This window comes from Erinaceus europaeus, chromosome 1 (genome assembly GCF_950295315.1).
Source record: "Erinaceus europaeus chromosome 1, mEriEur2.1, whole genome shotgun sequence".
NCBI lineage: Eukaryota > Metazoa > Chordata > Mammalia > Eulipotyphla > Erinaceidae > Erinaceus > Erinaceus europaeus.
In genome coordinates, this window is record NC_080162.1 from 148,642,857 (window position 1) to 148,661,265 (window position 18,409).

The window sequence follows — 18,409 nt, forward strand, 5'->3', positions numbered from 1 at the left end:
ATACAGGAGATCTGATTCTGTTTGCCCTTGGATTAGATGCCATGCTATTATCACATGACCAGATCCCTGAAGCTGGGGATAAAACTCACTCCCTTCAAAGATGTTGATCCTGTCTGTCAGGGAACTCCTAGATGCAAGAGACAAATCAATGGGTCTAGAACATAGGGAAACTGTCATGTCACCTGGCTCCTGTTACACTTCTCAATCCTCCCAAAGAACAATAAGCAATGAGCTATTAAAGAAAAGCAATGTCATCACACAGCAATCAGGAGCTTAATTATCAATTTATATTTACAGTCACATTATTTTGCACACACTGAATATTTACTTAATCAAATGTTGAGATGTAAACAGATTGAGAGAAGGTCAATGTATAAGTGTGTGTGAGTGTGTACAGGCTAAATCTAGATTCTGAAATAATAAGTGCAGAGATAACATCTAAAACTAGAAAATCAAGAAATCAGCAACTATCTGTGTGATTATGAGAGATAAAACTAAACAGAAGGCATTGGAAGGGAGGCCAATGTCCAGCATCCGCCATATTGTTTTATTTACATCACTGAGCAGCAATGATGGTGAATATGGAGGCTGACAAACTTGTTCACTTGGACAGTATCCTATATTGCCATGTGCATGACCCAGGTTTGAGCCCCCACCACATGGAAGAAAGCTTTGGTGCTGTGATTTTTTTTTTTGCTCTCTTGACTGTGTTTTAAAAAAGGAAAAAGATAGCTTCAAAAATTAAATGTGTGTTGCTTTGCCATGTGCACAATCTAGGTTGGAACCTGGCCCGACACTGCACTGAAGGAAGTTCAGTGCTGTGGTCTCTAGCATAAAGTGGTGCTAGGAATTGAACTTGCAGCCTCTGGGACGCCAGACACACAAATTGGTGCTCTAACAGGCTTAGCTATCTCCCTGAGCCAGAAATTTTATGCTTGAGCCTGGCTAGCTCCTCAGACTCTCATGACAATCATCTCTTCTCACCCCTGGTATTCTGCACACTCACTGACAAGACTGACTCCTGACACCCACATGCTGCCCCCAGTGTATCCTGAACCAACCAGCCTGCTAATTCTCCCACCATCAAGGTCTTTTTGTTCACTGTTATTTGTTCACTTTTTTCTTCTTATTTTTGCTAGCAAGGTTAATGTCACTGTTCCAAGAAGTCTTTTTTTCTTTTTCTGATAGAGACAGAAATTGAGAGGGAGGAGACAGGTAGAGAGGAGAAAGCTTGTGAAGCTTCCCCCTTCCAGTGCAGAATGTGAGCTTGAACCCAGGTCTTCTTCACACACGGCAATGTGTACATTCTACTGGGTGCACCACCACCCCCAGCCCCCAGGTGTAACACTTTTAAACCTTATTTATGAGGGGTCATCAGAAGAGCAGTTGTCCCCACTGTCCTGCACCCAATCTCAAGGGAATGCCCTAAATTTTCAATTTTAAGATGCAACATTCAGAAATATTTAGCCGTTGGTGGCACAGTAATAGGCCACAAAGTTTGGAAGTGTGGGGTAGAGGTATGAAAGAGGTATATGCAGTGGGAGTAACTGGCCAAAACTGATGAAGTATGAGATACATCTTCTCAACCAGCTTGACACTGCAGAGCAGGAAAAAGATGAGAGAGCAACTTTCAAGCTCAGAGGGGCCTGGCAGACAGGGCCAGTCCCCCCCCACTCCCCCCCACCCCCCGAGCTCTAAACCTCCAGACATTCTGCTCACTCCCTCAATGACCAATCAAGTTAATGAAAACTCCCTCTTCTGGAACCTGGTCCCTGGGGGGCCCAGGCCTCTACACAGCCAACCCATATTATGGATGGCAATCCATGGCCAATCAGACAAATGACTGGGATAAGAGGTGGATACAAGGAGGCCAAATGGATTTCATTTCTGCTGCCAACAGTGATTGATCATCCAGGCAGCCTGGAGTGCTCATTTGAGAAGGACTGTGGCCAGGACTGAGGTCAGGGATCAATCCTGGGTGTCTGCCCTATGCCCTCCGGGAACACTGGCATGGCAGGTGCTTTGTCTGCTTCCCTGGATGAACCTGGCCCTCTTTCCCTGGGTGTATATTTGCATTCTGGCAAGGTCCTTGGGGGGGGGGGTGGCTGTAAGCCTTACACCAGACAGTGCACCCCCTAAATCCAGGAGAGGTGTGTATTGCATGGACCCTACTACTTTTTTTGGACCCTTCCTATGGACCAGAAAAAGCAACCACATGGTCCACCCATGACTAATTGTCATTCTCAGGGGGCTGCCTTAAGACACCATCCTTCCACCAGCTGCTGAATGATATGCTCTCTCTGTGTATAGTAGTGGATCTTAGAAGTGCTAGGGCCTGACTTAGAGAAAGTAACAGTGAACAAGAAGAGGCCTGAGAGCCTGAGGAAGAAAGCAGGGCTCCCATTCCTCTCCCTACTCTTTGGATTCCTCTGTACTGCACACTCATGCAAGGGAGTCTGGTCCTCTGGCCATTAGGCTTTGTGGTCCAAGTGACCTACATCTTCCTTAGTTTTGCACCAGACCTCCAAGTCCTAGGTTACTTGGCCTACCTCCAAGTTCCTTTGTATGCCTCTTAAAAAAAAAAAAAAAAAGATTAATGAGAGGGGGTATCACTTTGGTACATGCCATGCTGGGGGTAGAACTCGGGACCTCATGCCTGAGAGCCCAGTGTTTTATCCACTTCGCTATCTCCTGGATTGCCTTTGCATATCTTGAGCACTGGTTGCACTTATCATGTATAATATTAGAATTATCTATTGCTGTGTCAACTTCCATCCCAGGAAACTGCCCTTCAGGTGGTAGCTGAGTAAGACTTGTTAAGACAGTCTAATGAGAGCAAGCATGCAAAATAGCTTGTTGGGTGAATAATGGAAGTTGAGGTAGTAGCCGTTGAATACTATCCTGAGAAGGGATTTGCCTGTCTCCCAACCCTCAGTATCTGAGTCTAATCTTACTTGGCCATGGGGTCTTTGCTAAGGTAAAAGGATAAGGACCTCAGCATATCATCCACGATTCAGAGTGGGCCTAAAATCCATTGACTGGGTGGTTCAAGAGGTAACAAAATGGATAAGGCACTGGGTGTCTCTCTGTGTGTGTGAACACAAGCAGGCTCCTGAGTTTGATCTCCAGCATTGCAAATGCCAGAATATGCTCTGTTTTTCTTTTTCTTCCTTCCTTCCTCTTTTATGTTAATAAATAAAATATTTTTTAAAAACCCACCAACTAGACTGGTACCTTTATATAATAGGGTAGGGGGGAGAAGGAGATTTCACACACAGAAGGAAAGAACATATGAAGACAGAGGTATATGAAGACTGGAGTAACATATCTACAAGTCAAGGACTGTCAGAGCCAATAGAAGCTAGAAGAGAGTCATGAGGTGTGGTGGTAAACCTGGTTGAGTGCACAAAGACCCAGGGTCAAGCCCCCATCCCCCCACCTGTAAAGGGAAGCTTCACAAATGGTGAAGCTGTGTTGCAGGTCTCTCTCCCCTATCCCCAATTCCCTCACAATTTCTTTCTATCAAATAAAAAGATAAATGACCTTCCACCTTCTGCAACGCACATCGACCCTGGGTCCATACTCCCAGAGGGATAGAGAACAGGAAAGTTATCAGGGGAGGGGATGGGATATGGAGATCGGGTGGTGGGAAATGTGTGGAGCTGTACCCCTCTTATCCTATGGTTTTGTTAATGTCTCCTTTCTTAAACAAATAAAATAATAAATAGATAAATAAATAAATGATCACCAGAAGCTATAGATTCATCATGTAAGCACCAAGCCCCAGAAATAATACTGGAGGCAATATAAATAAATAAATAAATAAATAAATGCTTGTCACAGAGAAGATTTTCTCTTAGAGCTTTCAGAAGGAACCAAGCCCTTCCTCACCTTCCTACCAGACTGCAGGACTCTGGAACTGTGAGAAAATAAATGTCTGTTGTTCTAAACTCTCCGTCTGTGGTGATTTCATATATATATATTTGCCTCCAGGGTTATTTCTGGGGCTCAGTGCCTGCACTATAAACCCACTGCTCCTAGAGGCTATTTTTTCCCTTTTGTTGTCCTTGTTGCTTATCATTGTTGTTGTTATTATTATTGTTGCTATTGCTGTCATTGTTGAATAGGACAGAGAGAAATTGAGAAAGGAGGGGAAGACAGAGAGGGGGAGAGAAAGACAGACACCTTCGAATCTGCTTCACCACTTGTGAAGTGACCCCCCCCTGCAGGTGGGGAGCTGGGGACTCGAACCGGGATCCTTATGCCGGTCCTTGAGCTTTGCGCCATATGTGCTTAACCTGCTGTGCTATTGCCCGACCCCCTGTGGTGATTTCTTGTAGCAGCTCTGTGAAACTGACATGACTTACAGGTGGACTCTTAGAACATCAGCCCTCAAGGAGAGATGCAATCAGAGCTGGGAAGAGGGAGGAGCAGGAGGAGCCTTGGTGGCCCAGCTTCTCAGGACCTGCAGGAAGGCCCCTTCCTACCCTCCTAGTCCTGACTTGGCCTACAACTAAGGTTCCCGGCTGAGACTGTCTCTTTCTGAGAATCTCACAGCTGGAGAGGACTTCAAGGACAAACACACCCATTTTGTAGGACAGGAAACTGAGGCCTACACAGCGACCATGATTTCCTCTAAGTAACAAATCTAGTTAGTGAAAGATGCAGACTACAACACAACTTTAAGCCTGCAGAGGAAGAAAAGGGCTCCACTTCTTCAGTTCTGAAAGAATCAGTCAACAGCTTGCCTAAGACCTTCTGCTACCAGACCAAATTCCTGTGACATGGTAACAAAAGACGGCTTGGAAAAGCCAGTGACCTTCTCATCAATACACTCAAATCTCTAGCCAAGTCTCTCACCTCCACTCCTATTGACTCTGTGGCCGTTGTTGACTTCCCATCTCCATGAATCCCTCTGGATCTTCCCAATCACATCACCATCGTCATTACATAGTAGTCACCAGGGCTTCATAGCTCTAGGCCAATTTTTTTCAGCTACAGAGAGAGAGAGAGAGAGAGAGAGAGAGAGAGAGAAAGAATAGCACTGAAGTTTCCCCTAATGGCATAACACTCCCATGTTCTGTACCAGGGTCTTGAACCTGAGTCACACACAAGGCAAAACAGGCACCTCCCAGGTGAGCCATCTCACCTGCCTGTAGGCCTCTTCATTTCTAGAAATGGAAGGCATTGCTGGTGTTCTCTTTTCCAGTTCAAGTATTTCTGGTTTACAGACTTTTTTTTTTTTTTTTACTGCTGAAGAAGTCATTTAGTGCACAGCAAAGGTGTGATAGGAGCCCTCAGATGACTTCAACTCCATCAGCATTTATTTTTTTATTTTACATAAGAGCTCAGCTCTGGCTTCTACTGGGGATTGAACCTGGGATATCTGGTGCCTCAAGCATGGAAATATTTTTGCATATCCACTTGATATCTCCCCAACCCCCAACAACATGTTAGTAAAAGCAAAGAACAAATGCACACATCTCTTCATGGTTATTCTCAGCCAGTCCAACCAAAGGCCTCTGGGACACTGACAACCCTAGTGTCTGATGTAGCTAGTGTGCTCCACCCACAAGTGTTCAGGACCAAGCATGGGTGAACACCTACCCCATGCCCTGGACACCCAGGTGCCTGGGAAGGGGCCTAGAGTCTGGTTAGGCTCTGTCCTAGGATGAGAGAAAGCAGATCACCCCTCAAGCCAAGCCCAGGTCCACTGAGGCCCCGCACATTGAAACCTCACAGTGGGTCCAAGAGAGATGGGGAACTCCAGCCTCTGGCAGGTTATTTCTGTCTGGTTTTGTGGCTTTTCCAGAACTGCAGACATGCTAGCTGAATGAGCAACATAAAGGGCTTCAAAAGACAGGGCAATCCCCAGAGACACTGTGTGGCACCCATGGTTCTTGGAAACTGAGTCGAAGACCTGGGGTGTCAGAAAAGAACCAAACAGATCCTGCTGAGTGGACCTGGTGGACCCCAGGAGGCCGTCTCCTCAAAAAACCCCATCTGTGCCCACCTCGCCAGCCAGCAAGGCCCTTCCATTCTGGGATTCACACACTATTTGCAGAAGTTTCCTACTCCAACACAAGTCCCAGCTTGCCCAGCCAGTCCAAATAAAGCACATGGAGCCATGGGGGTGGACTGGCTGGTCAGAGAGGGTACAGGAGCTGCCTTCTGCAAATAGCAGGTGCACACTAGTCCCGGCTCCCTGGGAGAGAGACCTTTTATAAATGAGATTCCCCATGGGCACGGGTGGGACTAGGACGGCTCTCAATCGTGACAAACTCTGGGGTTAACTGAAACAGAGTTCTGAGATGGGCTGCCATCATTGCTTCTCTCTTCTCTGCTTTTCTTTATCTTTCCTTATTTACTTCTTTATATATTCTTTCCTTCCTTCTTTCCTTTTGCTTGCTTCCTCTCTCTTTTTTCTTTTCTTTTTTTTTAAATATTTATTTTATTTATTTATTGCCTTTTGTTGCCCTTGTTGTTTTATTGTTGTAGTTATTATTGTAGTTGTCGTTGTTGGATAGGATAGAGAGAAATGGAGAGAGGAGGGGAAGACAGAGAGGGGGAGAGAAAGATAGACACCTGCAAACCTGCTTCACCGCCTGTGAAGCGACTCCCCTGCAGGTGGGGAGCCGGGGTTCGAACCGGGATCCTTATGCCAGTCCTTGTGCTTTGCGCCACCTGTGCTTAACCCGCTGCGCTACAGCCCGACTCCCTTTTCTTTTCTTTTTTCTTTTCTTTTTTTTTTTTTTTGTCGCCAATGGGGTTTCACTGCTTTATTTGGTAGAAAAGATTTTTTTTCAGACATACAGAGAGAGAGAGAGAGAGAGAGAGACCAAGACCACAGCTTCTTCCAGTGCAGGGGGCCAGACTTGAGTCTGGGTTGCATACATGGCAAAGCATTGCACTATCCCAGTGAGCCATTTTGCTAACCCCTCTGTCTCTTTCTAAAGTATAAATAATACACTCGTTATTAGGTGCAGCCCTGGGTGCTGGGGACACAGAAATGAACAACTCCTCTTTTTAAAAATATTTATTTATTTATTCCCTTTCACTGTCCTTGTTGTTTTATTGTAGTTATTCTTATTGTTGTCACTATTGGCTAGGACAGAGATAAATGGAGAGAGGAGGGAAAAACAGAGGGGGGAGAGAAAGGTAGACACCTGCAGACCTGCTTCACCGCTTGTGAGGCGACTCCCCTGCAGGTTGGGAACCGGGGGCTCGAACCAGGATCTGTATGCTAGTTTTTGCACTTTGTGCCAAGTGCACTTAACCTGCTGTGCTACCACTGGATTTCCAACAAATCCTCTCTCCAGGAACTCCAAAATGCAAAGGAGCTTGTAAATATGAATACACAGAGAGGCACAGATGTGAGGAAACACAGGCATAAAGCACTGGAGTCCACTCCAGAGACTTTAGCATTTGAGCTGGGATTTGAAGGATTAATGGGTGTTTGTGAAATAAGAAGTGAGGTAAGGGCATTTTATACAGAGACACTATCAGAGATAAAGCATGGAGGGCTGAAAAGAGAGGTCATATTTGGGGAAGAGTAGAAAGCAAGGGTTGTCAGAGTCAGTCAACAGTAAGCACGGGTGATGAAGTTGAACAAGTAGCAGAGACCATGCAGAACTGCCATGTATACCAAGCTGCAGTTTGTGCCCAGGTCTCTGGGGAAGTATGATTGAAGCAAGAAGCTTTCCTCACCTAACTTACCTAAGGAAAATTTTCACATCTTTGTGGGATACAGAGATTTGACTGCAGCAATTAGGAGGAAAAAAATAATAATAAATTAGAATGTCCAGGAAGGTGACACAGTGGCCAGAGCTCTGGACTGGCAAGCATGAGGCCCCAAGTTCAATCTCTCTCTCATAAGTAAAAGAATACATCTTTTTAAAAGATAAAAATAAATCAGAAAATCTCTTCTTGTTTGTTTTTAGTTTATTACTTTGGCATGTTCCTTTTCCCAGAAAGGCCTGTTTTTGATTTCACAGTTAGTAATTGCTAGACAATACAATAATCATAAGATGGCTCTCTCCTTGCTGTGTGCAGTTCTGGAGCCAGAGGGCTGGGCTGCACCTGAAATGGCCTGTTTGATGAGAGAACAAATTTAACTTTGACTCTCGGATCAGAATGGCAAGTCTTCCTCCCAGGGCCTGAGTGAATATAACCACTGAACTGTTTCTAGAACATCAAACAAGTTGTGACTATCCCAGCACATAGGGTGCTTGTCCTGAAAGTGGTCAGTTCATAGCAAGACATGCTCCATCTTTATTACACTCCCTCACCATAGACTTCCAAACCTCCACAGACTTCCTCACCACAAACTGCCATAGACCTTTTCCACAGTAGACTTTGAATCACCACTGATTCTTTTTCCCCCAGTCCTTTTACTTGTTTTATTTTTAATTTGTGATTTAATATTAATTTACAAAATTGTAAGGTCATAGGGGTATAATTCCACAGAGTTACCACCACTAGAATTCTGTGTGCCATCCCCACCTCTAAAAACTGCAGTAGTTTTCCCAGGGTCACCAATATAGACTGATTCTATAATTATCTATCTATATTTGTGTATGTATATATATATATATATATATTTCATTTTTTTTTAAATGGTCCTGCCTTCACTCCCTTTCTAGTTTATCCCAATACCTATTACAACTTCCAAGTGTCTTTTCTTTTTTTCTTCTTCTCTTTCACATAGAGAAACTGTGCTTGGCTTCCTCTGACATTTTCCAGATTTGCTTCCCTTTCATTGACGCTAATAAAACACAATTGCTGGGGACCAACACTTTGGATCCTGGCAGAATGAGGGTACAGAGTCTTCTGGTTTACTTCCCCTGTTGTTTACCCCTCTAGGGGTATGGACTAAAATTCTTTTGGGGGTACAGGAGGTGAGAGTTCTGAGTTCTGTAATTGCTTCTCCACTGGACATGAGTGTTGGCAGGTCGATCCACATCCCCAGCCTGCTTCTTTCTTTCCCTAGTGGGGTAGAGCTCTGGAGAGGCAAGGTTCCAAGACACTCTGGTGAGGTCACCTGCCTGGAGAAGTCAGGATGGAATCATAGTAGCATCTGCAACTTGCTGGTTGAATATAGTAAGATGGAAAGCAGGACAAATTGTTTAATGAACAGGAGCCAGAAAGTAGGAATGAAGCAGGTGAGAATAGTCACCATTAATTTTCATAGACAGTCTCACCAGCTCCCACAACTACTTAAGGGCTAATCTCTACAATAAATCTCTATAAAAGAACCTCCCTCTTCCACATCTTCCTTACTGCTGCTTCTTCTCTAATCAAACTCTGATACACAAGAAGTCAGCAAGATTTTAATATAAATATTTACTTATATTATTATCATGAATTATAAATGCATATTGATTTTTATAATAAATGGTTATATATTAACCTTGCAGACCAAGAGTTAAAACTGAGGAGGATATATACAAAGGCACTTACATAATAAAAAACAAATTTCTTGACTATACTCAAAAAGAAAGTAAAATTATTGAAGGTGCTTTTTCATAATGAAGCAGAGTAGATATAGAACTTAGTTGCCACTCTCCTAATTGTTAACCCCCATGGATTAATAGCAGGAAATAATTTACCACATAAACTTCACCTGAAACCTCCCCAATGGCCACACACAGGCACAATGGTGCATGACGGTGGGAAAGGACTTACCACCAATGGAAGGAGAATCTTGTAGGCAGCTTTCACCAGGAGATGAGAGGTTGTATGTATGTATCAATACCTGTATTACAAACCATTAATTCCCACCCACCCCCACACACACACATACCACTAAAGGGGAGGGAAATGTCCGAACTGATGGCTCCGAGATTTTCCTAGGGTGGCAGTCGTGAGCTCCACTATCCTGAGTATAGACTATCTTCAAAGAAGCATGTATAAAATTGGCAAAACACACAGCTACTTGTCCCCAGTTTGTTGAACTCAAGGAATCACATGCCACCTGTATGCTATTATTCTTTTAAAACCAAAGCCTTGGGTGACTTTGGAGAGTCAGCAAATGATTTTGTCACCTATGCTGTCTCTCTTATGCCCAAGAAAAAACCCTAATCAGCCTTGTGTGACCTTTTGTTAATTTCTATTATATGAGAGCCCAGGAACACAAGCAAGTAACAATAACACAGGTTTACATAGGAGAAGAAAAAAAAACATGAAAGAAGTAACATTTCACTTAACAGGGATTCAGAGTTCGTTCTATCATCAATTGCATTACAAAATTTCATCTGCCAAAGCCATCCTTATCATATGGGTTACACAAAAATAGGTTGTGACTATAGCTTACAAGCTAGAGTCTCCTGTTCCTATGATACTCCACCCCAAAGGAGGTAAGTGTTCAGGACTAAGAAGGTAGAGAGTCCTGCAGTTTTTAATGAAAACTTCAGAAAGATGTCATACAATGAAAGAAAATAAACTAAAGTTTGTCCAAGCCTTATCAGAACCATAGTCCATCTCCAACCCAACTAACTTTCTGGCTCTATTAAGGTAACAGTCTTTGTATCTTAACTTACTGAAAAAAAGACAAGAAAAAAATTGCTGCTGGTGGGAGTTGTTAGCACCTGAAACCTCCACAGTTCTGTGATTCACAATGACCAACATGTAATAAGATATTACTAGATATGGAATAAGACAAGAAAATGTGATTAATATTAAAAGGCAGAGAAACCAAATAATAGAATAAGTTAGAAGACACTAAAATGGCTATGATTAATATTAATGACACAACACTGCTGACAAGAGGACTTCAGATCAAACAACAGAAAGTACCCACAGTAAAGCGAGAAGTGATTTAGTTGAGAAAGAAGCTGTTCTGACTCCAGAGTAGACGATAGATCCCAGGGGTCGATACTAAAGTCAAAATATCTTAAGGAATATATGTAGAGATATGCTTTTCCCAGCCATCTCAAAGTAGTCAGTGTTGAGGAGAAATCTAAGTCATTATTTTTTATTAGTGATTTATAAGATTTATAAGATAATAGGGGTGTAATTTCACACCATCCCCACCACCAGAATTCTCTCCCCCCAATCCCCCTCCAGCAGAAACTGCCATAGTTCTTCCAAGGTTATAGATATGGGTTGGATACATACATATATATTCACCAAGTCATTCTTCTCCATCCCTTAAAGATAGTGAACATCATTCAAATTTACTTTCCCTTCCATAGCCTTATGCAACTGAAAGAAAATGAACTCAGAAGCTACTCAGAGAAACATCCCAATCAAAGGCCAAACCAGAACTCTTAATTTCCTTCCTTTTAAACTATTTCCAGTCTAATGGAGAGAAAGAGAGACAGGAGGGATAAAATCCTTAAGGACTCTTCCTTGGGAAGAAGAAAGGAAAGACTCTAGGCTTCACCCCAGATGTTAACTGGCTCCCACAACATTTGCAGAGCTTCTGAACCAACAACCACCCTCCAAATGAATCAGGACTCCAAGCAGATTGGAAGCTAGGAAGGTGCAGCCAATCTAGGTCTTGACAGAAAGCCAGTTCCCATAAAGCCAATTAGTGAGCTGAGGTGAGGGTAGGGAAGAGGGGTAGGTAAGTTTCCATTCAGAGGGCAAGTTCATTCCCTAACAGGAAACTTCTGTATGCCAATGGCAGGTCCAGGCCTGGAAATGCATTTATAAACTAAGCAGGCCAGGTTACAGCAGCATTTTCATATATTACAGGCCCCTAAAGACATTTTCACAATAAATAGACACACAGAAGATCTGTTTGTGAATTGCATTCTGGAAAAATGAAGAGGGGGCGATGCAGCATTAAGTTATGATTTGGGTAGTCTAGGAGAGCTGCTCTGAGTAGGTAACATTGGAGATCTGAAGGGAAAGAAGGATCCAGAATTGTGGAATTTAGGCAATGGGCATTTCGGGCAGAGGGAACAGCTAGGACACAGCTCCTGAAGAGAACAAGCTTGGCAGGTGGCTAGTGTAGCTTGGGGGGCAATGAGCACTGGGGGAAGGGAAAGAGTCAGACTTGTGATGTCATGGTCATTAAGTCCTAGGGTTTTTTAAGTCTCAGCAGGAGGTGACATACCTAGTAGAGCACATATGTGCAAGGACTCAGGTTCAGGTCCCCAGTTACCACATGGAAGTAACTGCAGGGGGAAAGTCTCACATGCCTAGAGTGGTGCTGCAGTTTCTCTTCTCTCTGTTTCTCACCCACAGTCTCAAGAGAAAAAGAATGGTTTCCAGGAGCAGTGAAATTATGCAGCCACTGAACACCAGCCATAAACCTGGTGGCAAAAAAGGGGGGGGGACGGGGAGAGGGGAAAGAGAAAGAAAACTTTGTTTTCTGTGCAATGGAAAGTTACTGGAAATTCTGTGCACATGGGTAACAGTTGCTCTGAGGCTTGATTTGAGGTTACAATCCCTGGCTATTCATAAATTTTCTCCACTCCATTCCTCTATCAGCTGCCACCAGCATCCTCAGCCTTTTTGTCTTATTAGTGATTTAACAATGATTGGCAAGATTATAAAATAACAAGGGTACAATTCCCACCTTCAGAGTTCCATATCCCCCCCCCCCCATTGAAAACTTCCCTATTCTCCCTCTGGGAGTATGGACCAAGATTCTTTATGAGGAGCAGAAGGTAGACAATCTGGCTTCTGTAATTGCTTCTCTACTAGACAAAGCATTGGTAGGTCAATCCATACCCCCAACCTGTTTCTATTTTTCCCTAGTGGGGCAGAGCTCTGGAGATGTGAGGTTCCAGGACACATTGGTGAGGTTTCTGTCCAGGGAGTTCAGGTTGGCATCTTGGTAGCACTGCAACTTGGTGGCTGAAAAGTGGTAAGACATAAAATAGAATAAATTGTTTAATATACAGGAACACAAGGTAGGAATAGAGCAGATGAAATTAGGAGTCTTCAGGTGGGAAGAATCTAGGAAGTCTATTTTAGGTATGTCCTGAGGGGCCCATGACTTTATTAATTTTTGCCTGAGCTTGAGAGCTAACATACTGGTGGACTGTGTGACGATGGTGTCAGAGTTCAGAATGGGACCAGCAAGCTAGATCAGAGAGTAGCTCCCAAACATGAGGAAACATTCTCAACCTTGACTAAAAGGCTTATCCCCCAAATCTTGAAGTCTTCCTTTACTTTTTTGTTTCTGCAAGAAATCTTAAGAAAATTCTATGGGTCCTGCCTTTGGTACAAGGCCAGCATTTGATACCTCTCTCCAGCCCCTCTGTGCCCACCTACCTCGAAGCCATTGGTGTCTTGCAAATAAACTCTACCTGGAATCTCTCCTTTTTCTCTTGCCTGTTCAGGTCACTCTTCAATAGCCACTAAATCAAGTCTCACCACTTTTCCACACAGAGTCTGCATGGTTTCCGTCTCACTCACTTCTTACTCATAAGCTGGCAAGGTTGCCTTTCATAATTTTTCTCCTCTCACCAACTCCTTCCACCTCTGTTCACTCATTCCCTGAGATACTGGCCTCCTGGCCTTTAGCATGCCCCTGTCCTGGGGTCTCTGCTAGTGGTTCCTGCAGCCAAGGATGCTCTAACCCCAGGGAGGTCCTGGCTCTCTCCCTCTTCCAGCAGGAGTCTGTCCTGATGCTGCCTCTCTGTGAAGCCCCTGGAATCTGGATCCTCCTTTAACCAGCTTTACAGTTGTTCTTTCCCTATGATCTCATCACCTTCTAGCACCTTTTGCAGTCTCTCCATTTATTGGGGCACATACAGAAAACATTACAGATGGGGAGAGAACCTGGGACTGCAACAATACAGGACGATAATGACTTTAGGAATCCACCAAACCACCAGTGAGTGCAAACACGTGTGGCTCCTGGACAGGGAGGAGCTTAAGGAGAGATTGAGCAGCTGAAAAACAGTCCAGCAGTTTACCAGTTGAGACACCACCTCCAGTCTGTTTTACCAACAAAATGACTGCTGAAGGGAGGAGAGGACTCCCCTAAGACTCACCAAATGCAACTGTGAGTCTCCATTGCTACTGCCCTCAGAGGATAGAGCAGTGGGGGGGGGGGGGGCTGTGCTGACACCTGGGAACAAAGAACTGACCAGTAAACTCAGGAGAAGACCTACACCTTGGTGGCCTAGCAGTGGGGCTGTAGAGTGGGAGCCTTTGCACATTATTCTCCTAATGAGAACATGGTGAATAATTGCCTCAGAACCTACAGACTATAAATGGGACTTGTTTAGAGACCCACAGGGCCCAGCAGTGCTGCCTGGCTTGGCAGAGAAGCTGAATTGAGCTTAGAGCTTTGGATCCTTGAATTGTGAGAATCTCTTTGCATAACCACTATGCTATCTCTCCCCTACCCTGCTTTATCTCTTGGTCAGGAGTCAGTGATTAAGATAAGAAGCCTACTTATAGCCTACTTATAGTTTAAAAGCCCTCAGGCTCTCATAGCTCCCAGGGATGAAAAAGAACAAAAGAGGCTTTTAACAGCCTCTGTGCTCCAACTCAGGGATTGGAATAATATTGAAACAACTGTTAATTTCCACAACTGTGAACTCTTTAAGTACCTTACTTAGACACAAGTCAATCCAGGCAAGAGTGAGAGAGGGACCTCATAACATACTATATAAAATGGTTAAACCAACAAGAAGAAATATTGGAGAAATGAACCAGAGACAACTAAAAAAGAAGTAAGAGATCTCAAAAAGAGATTAAGGGATACTGAAAACAACAACAGAGACCTATGGGATGACTTCAAATACATATATATACATTATTTGCTTACCAGTGGAAGGAAGAGAGGGAAGGAAAGAAAGCATTCTTCAGGTCATAATAGCTGAGTACTTCTTTAGTCTAGACAACATCAAAGACATCAAGGTTCAAGAAGCCCAGAGGGTCCCAAACAGAATTAACCCAGACTTAAAGACACACAGACACATCATACTGAGAAAGGAAAGGAATAAGGGTAAAGAAAGGATCCTGAAGGCAGTAAGAAAAAAAACAAAGAGTCACCTACAGAGGAAAACCTATAAAATTTAGCAGCAGAGTTCCATCTATCAGAACACTCTGAAAATCTACAATAATGACATTAAAATATCTCCAATCTATGATATCAATAAATGCCAATGGCCTTAATTCACTGATTAAAAGGCACAGAGTAGGAAGAAACACAACCCAACAGTATGCTGTCTACAGGAAACCCACCTAACTCAACAAGACAAACACAGACTCAGAGTGAAAGGATAAAAAACTATCATACATGCTGGTGTACCACAAAAAAGGGCAGGAATAGCTATTCCCATATCTGACACAATAGACTTTAAAATAAATAAAATTTAAAAATATATTGATGGACATTACTTAGTACTCAGATGATCAGTCAACCAAGAGGACTTAACAATTATTAACATCTATGCACCCAATGAGAAGTCATTTAAATACATCAAACATCTACTGAAAGAGCTACAGCAATATATTAACAGCAACACAGTAATAGTAGGGGACTTCAACACCCCACTCTCTCAACTTGACAGAATATTCAGACAGAAAGTCAATAAAGAAATGAGGAGCTAAATGAGGAGACAGATAAACTAGAATTATTGGACAGTTTTCAGAATCATTCACCACAAGAAACTGGAATACACATTCTACTCAAGTCTACATGGGTCATTCTCAAGTATAGACCATATGTTAGGCCACAAAGACAGCATCAGCAAAGAGCATTGAAAGATGAACTTCCACAATTAAGTAAAGAGGAACTAGATAAAATGAACAGGCCATCACAGCTAATGAAGTTGACAGTTATCAAAAACTTTTCCAAGAATAAAACTCCTGGACCAGATAGTTTTACAAATGAATTCTACAAAACCTTCAAAGAAAAACTAATATCTCTACATTTCAAAGTCTTCCAGAAGATTGAAGACACTGGAATACTCTCTTCCAGCTTCTATAAAGCCAATATAACTTTAATAAAAAAAAAAAAAAAAGCAGACAGGGACACAACCAAAAAAGATAACTACAGACCAATATCTCTGATGAACATAGATGCGAAAATATTGAACAAAATTCTAGCCAACCGGATACAACATTATATTAAAAAGATTGTTCATCATGACCAGGTGGGGCTTATCCCAGAGACAAAACGTTGGTTTAATATACATAAAACAATCAGCGTGATCCACCACATCAATAAAAGCAAGACCAAAAACCACATGGTCATATCAAAAGATGCAGAGAAAGCCTTTGACAAAATACAACATCCCTTTATGATCAAAACACTACAAAAAATGGGAACAGATGGAAAATTCCTGAAGATAGTGAAGTCTATATGCAGCAAACCTACAGCCAACATCATACTCAAGGGTGAAAAACTGGAAGCATTTCTTCTCAGATCAGGTACTAGACACAGCTGCCCACTATCACCATTACTATTCAACACAGTGTTGGAAGTTCTTGCCATAGCAATCAGGCAGGAGCAAGGAATTAAAGGCATACAGATTGGAAGAGAAGAAGTCAAACTCTCCCTATTTGCAGAAGACATGATAGTATACATAGAAAAACCTAAGGAATCCAGCAAGAAGCTTTTGGAAATCATCAGGCAATAAAGTAAGGTGTCAGGCTACAAAATTAACATTCAAAAGTCAGTGGCATTCCTCTATGCAAACACTAAGGTAGAAGAAGTTGAAATCCAGAAATCAATTCCTTTTACTATAGCAACAAAAAACAATAAAATATCTAGGAATAAACCTAACCAAAGAAGTGAAAGACTTGTATACTGAAAATTTTGAGTCACTACTCAAGGAAATTGAAAAATACACAAAGAAGTGGAAAGATATCCCATGTTCATGGGTTGGAAGAATTAACATCATCAAAATGAATATACTACCTAGAGCCATCTACAAATTGAAGGCTATCCCCATCAAGATCCCAACCACATTTTTTAGGAGAATAGAACAAATGCTACAAATGTTTATCTGGAACCAGAAAAGACCTAGAATTGCCAAAATAATCTTGAGAAGAAAGAACAGAACTTGGAGGCATCACACACCAGATCTCAAATTGTAATATAGGGCCATTGTCATCAAAACTGCTTGGTACTGGAACATGAATAGACACACTGACCAGTGGAATAGAATTGAGAGCCCAGAAGTAATTCCCCACACCTATGGATATCTGTTAAATGGGGAAAGGGGAGTCTCTTCAACAAATGGTGTTGGAAAAAATGGGTTGAGACATGCAGAAGAATGAAATTGAACCACTCTATTTCACCAAATACAAAAGTAAATTCCAAATTCATCAAGGACTTGGATGTTAGACCACAAACTATCATACTTAGAGGAAAATATTGACAGAACTCTTTTCCACATAAATTTTAAAGACATCTTCCATGAAACGAATCCAATTACAAAGAAGACTAAGGCAAGCATAAACCTATGGGACTACATCAAATTAAAAAGCTTCTTCACAGCAAAATAAACCACTACCCAAACCAAGAGACCCCTCACAGAATGGGAGAAGATCTTTACATGCCATACATCAGACAAGAGTTTAATAATCAACATATATAAAGAGCTTGCCAAACTCAACAAGACAACAAATAACCCCATCCAAAAATGGGGGGGAGGACATGGACAAAATATTCACCACAGAAGAGATCCAAAAGGCTGAGAAACACATGAAAAAATGCTCCAAGTCTTTGATTGTCAGAGAAATGCAAATAAAGACAACAATGAGATACCACTTTACTCCTGTGAGAATGTCATACATCAGAAAAGGTAGTAGTAACAAATGCTGGAGAGGGTGTGGGGTCAAAGGAACCCTCCTACACTGCTGGTGGGTATGTCAATTGGTTCAACCTCTGTGGAGAACAGTCTGGAGAACTCTCAGAAAGCTAGAAATGGACATACCCTATGATCCTGCAATTCCTTTCCTGGGGATATATCCTAAGGAACCCAACACACCCATTCAAAAAGATCTGTGTACACATATGTTCTTGGCAGCACAATTTGTAATAGCCAAAACCTGGAAGCCACCCAGGTGTCCAACACAGATGAATGGCTAAGTTGTGGTATATATACATAATGGAATAGTACTCAGCTATTAAAAATGGTGACTTCACTGTTTTCAGCCAATCTTGGATGGACCTTGAAAAATTCATGTTAAGTGAAATAAGTCAGAAACAGAAGGATGAATATGGATGATCTCACTCTCAGGCAGAAGTTGAAAAACAAGACCAGAAGAGGAAACACACATAGAACCTGAACTGGAGTTGGTGTATTGCACCAAAGTAAAAGACTCTGGGGTGGCTAGAGGGGAGAGTACAGATCCAAAAAGGATGATGGAGGACCTGGGAAGGGGTTGTATTGTTATGTGGAAAACTGAAATGTTATGCATGTACAAACTATTGTATTTACTGTCAAATGTAAAACACTAATCCCCCAAAATAGAAATTAAAAAAAAA

At 42.4% G+C, this 18,409-nt stretch overlaps 1 long non-coding RNA gene across 1 annotated transcript in view; it reads right to left on the bottom strand.

Annotated features, from left to right (window-relative positions):
- LOC132542029 (uncharacterized) overlaps positions 1-18,409 on the bottom strand; it is a 53,202-nt gene that overhangs the window by 24,361 nt on the left and 10,432 nt on the right. Inside the window, exon 2 of the long non-coding RNA XR_009553161.1 lies at positions 4,861-4,995. This is a non-coding gene — a long non-coding RNA (uncharacterized LOC132542029). The remainder of the gene's footprint in view (positions 1-4,860; positions 4,996-18,409) is intronic.